The following is an 8,570-nucleotide window of genomic DNA, read 5'->3' on the forward strand; positions in this document are numbered from 1 at the left end:
CAGGTAAAGCAACCTTCTTCTAATATGTATCTAGAAATGGAATTAATCTAAAAACTGAAGTTGATTCTTGGGTGATGTGTAATAGTTTGTATATCTACACATTGTGATGCATAGTAATTTCTGTTTTACTTTTCAATCAGATGCTATTAGTATATTTTAGGTATACATACTGATGGCATTCATCATGGAGAACTTGTGCCTGTCACCATATAATGTGACTCTTTTTTTCCCATTCTTTATTTTCTCTTCAGCCTCTCCTCCCCTCCCCATTTACAAAGATTTTGTTTCTATTTTTCCTTCTTGTCTCATTTTTAAAATTTTCTCTTTTTTCCTTTCCCTTTCCCCCTCTCTTGTTTCCCTCCCCACTTGAGTAATTTCTAAATTAAGTTTGAATATACTTTCCCTTGATCTAGAGACTTAGGAGCTATAGGATATAGGCTAAGCTGTCTATATCCCACGTTACTTCATATATAATGGAAGAACAGGGCCAAGATAACAGTAGAGAACATTCTAAAAGGGGAAGAGTGGGAGTACAGCCATCAATGGATCATGTACTATCTACATAGATATGAAAATTTCCTACCTCAGAGATAGAATGTGTTCCTTGATTCTGTCAGTTCTACTTCCTGGAAGATATTGCCCAATATACACTTTTCTATAACTCTCTGGTCTTTCCTTATTGAATGTTATTTATATTATTCTTGAATTTATATAGAATTGCTATTAAAGAATATGCCCTCCATGGAGGCTAAGTAGCTTTTTCTCAGAAAACTTTCTGTCCAAAGAAGATTGGAAGCCAAGCATTCTTAGTCTTAAACAGCCCACAGATATTTGTGGTATAAACTTGCAGTTTGTTTGATAGAATAATACTCTTACAAATTTAATAGCATTTTGTTCTAGTTCTATTTATTGTATATGTCACTCATACACCCACAGTTCGTTTTCAGATATGCTTAAACTTACTACTTACTTTGGTCCATTGATTTCTATTCTCCTACTTTTTCCTCTTGGAATACAGATATTTACCTTGTGCCATTGTACATTAGAAGTGTTTAACTTTCTTTTTGATTTTTACAAGGCTCACAACTAACAGTTTCCCTGAGTCTCACGGAGCCTTGGGACTTGGATTTTTCAACAATGCTGAACTTTTCAACAATGCTTAAAAATTTGACAACTCTTAGAGATGAACTAGATGCATTTTGCCTAAAGATATGGATATGAGTCTTTTGGAGACCAAGGGTGGGTTGTGGTTTAGGTGTAAAATGGCCTCCAAATCTTTGTGTGTTTGGAAGGTTGTTGGGTTATACGTGGTGCTCTAGTTGACTTACTGTTTGTAGGTGGAATCTTGTTAGAAAAGGAAAGTCACTGAAGGAGTGACCTGGCAGGGTATATTTCCCTTCCCAGATCCTCATTTTTCATTTTGCTTCCCAGCTATCATGACATGAGCAGCTTTTCTCTCTGGAAGTCCTTTCTCCCATGCCACTTTTACCTTGGAATCAGCTGATTATAGACTGAAAAATCTAAAAACTGTGAATCAAATTAAAACTCTTTAATTTGCTAGTGACTTTCAAACAACGAGAATTGATTAAAGCTGTGTGGATTTTAGATACTATGCAGAACTATTAAAACTAGGGCTTGATGGATAGAAGGGGAAATACAGAGAATGTACACAAGTGAATTAAAGGATGTTCCACCTATGGAAAAGTTGGAAAGAATGAAATTACTGGGAAGAATCAACAATTCTGGTTGGACAGGTAGTTTGATTTAGTTTTTAGACATCTAAGTGTATGTATCAGATAAGCATTTGGCTTGTGAGTCTGACACTGTGGAATATAGATAGGCTGTAGATGTACATTTATGACACATCAACAAATTAATTGTATTTTAAGGCAGGGAATTGGTTAAGATCATCTAGGGAGACAATGTAGACACAGGAGAAAAGAATGGCCTGAATATATCTGGAAATGCTCCAAGATTTAAAGATTTTGTGAAAAAGTAACAGAAGAGAAGATTGAAAAGTGCCACCAGGGAAATGTGTAATATAGAATAATGGATACCAAGTGAGGAGATAGTTTCAAGAAGGTACAAAGGTGACAGACAATTGTGTTATTGCTGCTGGAAAGTTTTATATGTGATAATGAAAAATAGCCAAATATTGCAACATGCAGATTATGACAACAGCAATTCCTGTGGAGTGGGTTGAGGAATGAGTGGAAAATGAGAAATTGGAGACAGTGAGCAGAGATAAGGTCTCTAGGCATAAACTAATCATATTAAAAAGTAAACAGTTGTAACATAATTAAATTTCAACTCAATATACTATAGTAAATGGAAAATTTACTGGTTCATAATTATATTACTTATCTTGGGATGGAAATTAATTAACAGAAGATGATAGTGAGCATAGAATGTGAAAGAGGGAGCCCAAGTCCAAGAATCCAGTGCCATTAGTCCAGTTCAAAGGGAGAGTGACAGTAAATGTGAAGGGAAGGACTATTTGTGTCACCACAGAGCTCATTGTTGAAGGGCAAGGAAAAATTTTAAGATTTTACTATTTTCTAAATGTAAGTTTTCTAAACATCACCTGTCCCTGTTCACTTTGACTTCCTACTCTCCAAACAAGCTCACTAACAATTCACTTCCTAAAGTGAATTGACACTAGAGAGAAGGGAAAAAGGTGGGAGAAAAGATAAAATCAGAATTGAGCTTGATGTAAAGTTGTGAAGCAAAGGATTATTTTGAAGATAATGGTCTTTTGTTTTCCTAAAAGGTAAGTAACGAAGACATGTAATGGGGGCTTGACCTAGCCCCAAATTCTAAAATGAATCACAGTGAAGGCTTAAATAAAAAGAGACAAGTAATATGGCTTTAGTAGATCCAGAAAGGACAGAACTCTCTGGTGGTAAAGACCACAAGTTTTCCACATCACCCTTGTTTATTAGGTTTTCCAGGATTTTGCAAGAACAGAAAGAGGAGGGTATATCAGAAGAAAAGAAAATGACTAAGACCTTGAGAAACAAGGTAGTAATCTTGCCAATTAAGAGGCCTGTTTGATCTCTAAGGTTGGTAGCTTTATTTCTATGTAATGGGGAGTGTCAGCAGCCTGTGTCCGAGGTTGCCTCAGCTGTGGTGTTCGGAGCACTGTGAGCCTTTCCAACATAGCCAGAGGTCTCTTCATGGTCAACAATTTAACCCTTACACAGTCTTGTCCCCCAGAAGTTCCTCCTTTTTGTTTTTGTATTTGCAGCAATTGAAATATTTTGAGCTGAGTTTGGACAGGTCTAGGCAGATTTGGTGCCCTCTGTAGCAGACTAGGAACAGAAATAAAAGACACAGGCATATCAATATATTCAATCCATTGTAGAATCTGCAATGGGTCTGGCAGCAAACTTTACCACAGATTTATAAATCACCTCTCTCCATGGCTGCACATTCCAGAATGATATTGCAGTGGTATATCATGGCCTATTAATGGACAAACATATTCTCATGCCCCAAGTTATTAACTGCATTGGGCCATCTTATTGTTCCATTTGGATTTTTTGCTAAAGAAGCTCTGATAGAATATATTTAATTTTTGTTAGTGGGTTAAATTTTTTAAAGTGTTAAGGTCTAATTATGTTTGTGGGGAGCAACCATGCCCCCCTTTACAATTTTTTTTGTTACTTGAGATCAAACTCACAGCCTCATGTTTTCCAGGCAGGTGATTATGCCACTGAGCTAAATACCCAGCCTACCCACTTTTTATTTAATTGACTTTTAACAGATGTATGTTGTTTTTCTTAAACCTTTGTCTTAATGAATGTATCTTTGGTCATACTTTGCTGTCTATAATTTTTCTCCTCCAAGAGCTATGACTAGCAGTTAGGGGAGACTGGGCATAGATTTCATCTTACTGCTTTGAGCTGAAAAGGGTCAGTGCAGAAGAGACCTCAATCAGGGTCCCTCTCCATAGAGACAATCTACTGTTGTAGTTTACCACTTGTAAACTCTATGAGGTTGATTTGGAGGAGCTTAAAAAAGGAATATAGCACATTTATTTGGTTTTAGCTGCATAATCACTTGGAGTTCGGCAGCCTTTAGGTAAGAATAAACCAATTTTTGAGAAATCAGAGCATGTATAATCAAACCATGAACATTCAATAAAAGGACAAGTTGGGGAAAATCAAATCTAACTTTTTATGGGACTGAAATGGTGATTGTAACCTGTTGGGTCTTAGAGCCCTCTATTGATGGAGTTTGACAATTTGCCATGGGTCTCTCTAATTTTAGTTGATTTAACCAAACAATTTAAGGATTTTTGTTGAGCATTTATAGATTTTTTTGTAATTTATTGTTAATGACCCATAACAGTAGTCAGTTACCAACATAGCTGGAAATTGTCAGAAAGAGTTAGTGATTTGAATTCCTTCTCATATCTAGCTTATTATTATGGCATTGTTTTATAACTTTTGGTTATAATTTTCTACTGGATGTTTAAGATCAGGTTAAAATGAGACCTATATTATTTAAAATTGATCTTTTGTTGTCTATCAGGTTTAGTCAAATTTCCTCAGGATTTACACTGGAACCATATACAGAGCCTTGAGTTTTTCTGTCAGTGTTATCTGTCGGGATGGGTCATGGGCTTTGCTTGACCAATTGCTTTCCATGAGAGCATAGGAGACTTTTCTCTTTTGGTAACTCTCCTTAGGCACACTATGTACTGTAGAAGTTTCCTCTATCTCCTGCGTCCTCATTGACCTTGGAGGTCAGTGCCAAAATATTGGCTGTCCTCTTAGCCCAGTGACCTTTCTAATTTTATTCTCTAAACTTTATTCATTGAACATCCAGAAGAGGTGATCATGACATTAGTACTTTTCTTTTTTGTGGTACCAGGGATTGAACTCATAGCCTAGCACTTGCCAGGCAGGCGCTTGTGTCACTGAGCTAAATCCCCAGCCCCCAACATTAGTATTTTAATAGCAACCCCTTAGCTTAATCATTAAAATTTTGTCTGAATATTGAACATTTTGGAATATAAAATATAGCCAAAAAACTATTATTTCTTGATGGTTGCATGTCTCTTTTAGTAGTAGAATTTCTGCAGAAAGCTAATGAAATATTTGCAATTTATAAAGAAAACTGGAGATCAAAAGCCATATGTAATATTTTATCACAATAATGATAACATTATTTTAATAACATTTAAATATCCATCTTAGTACTGAATAGCCTTTTTGTCAATCATCTCTGTGTAGTATGTAAGAAATGCCCACCTACTTGTTGTCCTTAAATGGAATGGCATTGAAGAAGTTTGTGACATTGTCTGAACTTGTTTAAGGTCTAAACATCTGTAAGTGTAGCGGCACAAATGTAACATACATATCCTGTAAGTCTTTGTTAAAAAATGATCACTTAACTTGTGATGTCATGCTGGATGCACATAAACCTCTCATTACGTATAGCAGGAATGCAAGAGAAAGGCAAATATCTGAGTCTTTTTAAAAATTTAAGGTAAAAAGACAGAAAAGAAAAACAAAAAGCAAAAGAGACAAACAACAAACAATCCAATAATATAAGAGTATAGGTTTACAAAATAAGATGATAGAATTTGACAGTGGTTGTAATATTGCATACTGTTACCTTTGAAAAGATTGCTTAGAATAACAGATATAGACATGTAAAATAAAATAAAATCTAATCATATGAATATTAACTGTTCTTTTCCAATAACTAATATGTAATAAAGGCATAATACATAATATAATAATAAGTGATGTAGTCATTTTAGCTATGATATATATATATATATATATATATATACACACAAATTTATGTCTTTTCCTTTTCTCTTCCTTTTTTCCTCCTTTCCCCATCCCAATTTCTTTTCCCCTGTGATCAGTTTCTTATCCTTATACAGTATTTGTTGTAAATTTTGGATCATGTATTTTTCAGTTTCTTTACACTAGAGACACAATATGGTATTTACACATGAGTTTGATTTATTTCACTTATAAGTATGGTCTCAAGTTGCACCCATTTACTTATAAAATTCTCAGTGCAATCTTTATAGCTGAGTAGTACTGAATTATATGAAAAAAAACCTTTTTTTCCGCCGATTCCTTGATAGGCGCTTGGGTTGTTTCCAAGATTTGGCTATTACAAATTGTGTTGCTATAAACATGGGTGCACATATATCACAAGGGTACAATATTTTCAATTCTTTTGGGAGAATGCCCAGAAGTGGGGTAGCTGGGTCAAATGGAATCTCTAATCCTAGCTTTTTGAGGAATCTTCACAATAATTGCATTAACCTACACTCCCACCAACAGTGGAGAAGGGTTCCTTTTCCCCCAACACCCCTCCAGGATTTGTTATTGGTTGATTTTTTTGATTTTTGACATTCTTTCTGGGGTGAGATGGAATCTCAGTGTTGCTTTAATTTGCATTTCCCAAATGACCAGTGATGGTCAACATTTTTTCATGTATTTGTTTGTCATTTGTATTTTTCATCTGAGAAGTGTGTATTCGTCTCAGGTACCCATTTTTGGATTGGGTCTTTGAATTTTGGGGGCCTGATTGTTTAAAAATTGTTTATATGTTCTAGATAGAAGTCTTTTGCCTGAGGAACATAAATATTAACTGTTCTTTTCCAGTTGAGGAACAGCTGGCTAAGATATTTTCCCAGTTCATGGGTTTCCTTTTCACTCTGTTGGAGATCTCTTCTGACATGCAAAAACTTCTTAATAAGTTGTGATCCCAGTTGTTGATTCTGGTATTTCTCATGCAGTTTGATTTTTGTTCATGAATTCTTTGTCTACTCCTATGTTATCAAGATTTCTACTTGCTTTGTCTTCTAGAACATTTAGTGTTTCTGTTTCAATCTTTAGATATTTGATTCATTTTGACTTTAATTTAGTGCATGGTGATAGACATGGATCTGGTTTCAGTCTTTGGCATGTGGAAACCCAATTATTCCAGCACCATTTATTAAAGGGACTATTTTTCTTCCAGTGAACATGTTTAGCCCCTTTGTCAAATATCAGGCGGCAGAGTGTCTTTGTAGTCGTGCTTGCATCTTCTAATTTGTTCCATTGATATTCAGGTCTGTTTTTTTTTTTTTTTTCCAAGTACCGCGCTGGTTTTATCACAGTAACTTTGTAATATACTTTCAAGTCAGGGGTTATAATGCCTTCTGCCTTGTCTTTGTTGCTCAGAATTTGCTATTTTAGGTCTCTTCTGGTTTCAGGTGAATTTTAGGGATAATCTCTCCAGATTTGTGAGGTATGCAAATGATATTTTGATTGGAATTGCATTCAATTTGTATAACACATTTGAGAGAATGGCCAGTTTCACGATGTTGGTTCTTTCTATTCATGAACAGGGAATGTCTTTACATTTTCTGAAATTCTCTTCAATTTCCTTTTTTAGAGTAATGTAAGTTTCACTGTATAGATCTTTTACTTCCTTTGATAGATTGATTCCTAAGTAGTTCATTTTTTGGCATGCTATAGTGAAGGATGTGGTTTCTCTTATTTCTCTCTCAGGGAGTTTATTGTTTATGTACAAGAATGGTATTGATTTTTGAGTGTTGACTTTGTATCTAGCTACATTACTGAATTTGGTTATTACATCTAGAAGTCTTTCAATGGAATTTTGCCATGATTCTGATGTTTTCCTTCGTAGATAATCTGTTTCTTTTCTCTGAAAGCTTTTAGTATTCTGTTATTTTGCTGAATTTCTGATATCTTAATTATTATATGTCTGGGTAAAGACTTATTTTGGTTGTGGTTAAATGGGGGCTTTCTATGCCTTGCTTATATGTATGTTAGATACTCTTCCCTGGTTTGGAAAATTTTCTGCTATTATTTCTGTAAATAGTCTTCATATGTCATTTGTATAGACCCCTGATTTTTCATTGACACCTATTAGCATTATATTGCTTCTCTTTGCATCATCTTGCAGCTGTTGAATTGTTGTTTCCTGGTTCCTTGATATTTTTTTTTTAAACTTTTTATCGGTACTGTGGACTGAACTCACGACCGCCTGCTTGCAAGGCAGGTGCTTATGCTGCTGAGCTAAATCCCCAGCCCCAGTTCCTTGATATTTTTAAGAGATCTTTTCTTTCATGATTGTAAGTTCCACTTTATCTTTGAGATCTGAGCATTGATCTTCAGTTTCATTCAGGTGATTTTGTCAGCTTTCAATGGAATTTTTAATTTCCTGAATATACCTTTGAATCTGTTATATGCATTCTAATTCTGTCTTATATTGTTCATTCAAAGTTTCCATCATTTTCCTCTACTTTTTAAAATGTATATCTTCTTTAGATACACATAACATTTCTTTCATAATATTTGTTATTTCATTTTTTACCTGGGAGATTATTTCTGATCTGATTTCCTCTACAGCTTAATGGGAGTTGTTTCTTTACTTCTGTTGCTATCATTTCAGAAAATTCAGTTGTGTGATTTCCAGTGTCTTCTATTTCAGTGTCTCTTGGATTTGTTTGTTTTTGGTTGGCTGGAGTACTGAGATTGCATTTTGCTCTTTTGTTTTCCTCTGAAACCCATGTGGCTGGCTAGACA

This window comes from Cavia porcellus, unplaced genomic scaffold, assembly GCF_034190915.1.
Source record: "Cavia porcellus strain 051 isolate PalLab524CR breed Dunkin Hartley unplaced genomic scaffold, mCavPor4.1 scaffold_2, whole genome shotgun sequence".
Taxonomy (NCBI): Eukaryota; Metazoa; Chordata; class Mammalia; order Rodentia; family Caviidae; genus Cavia; species Cavia porcellus.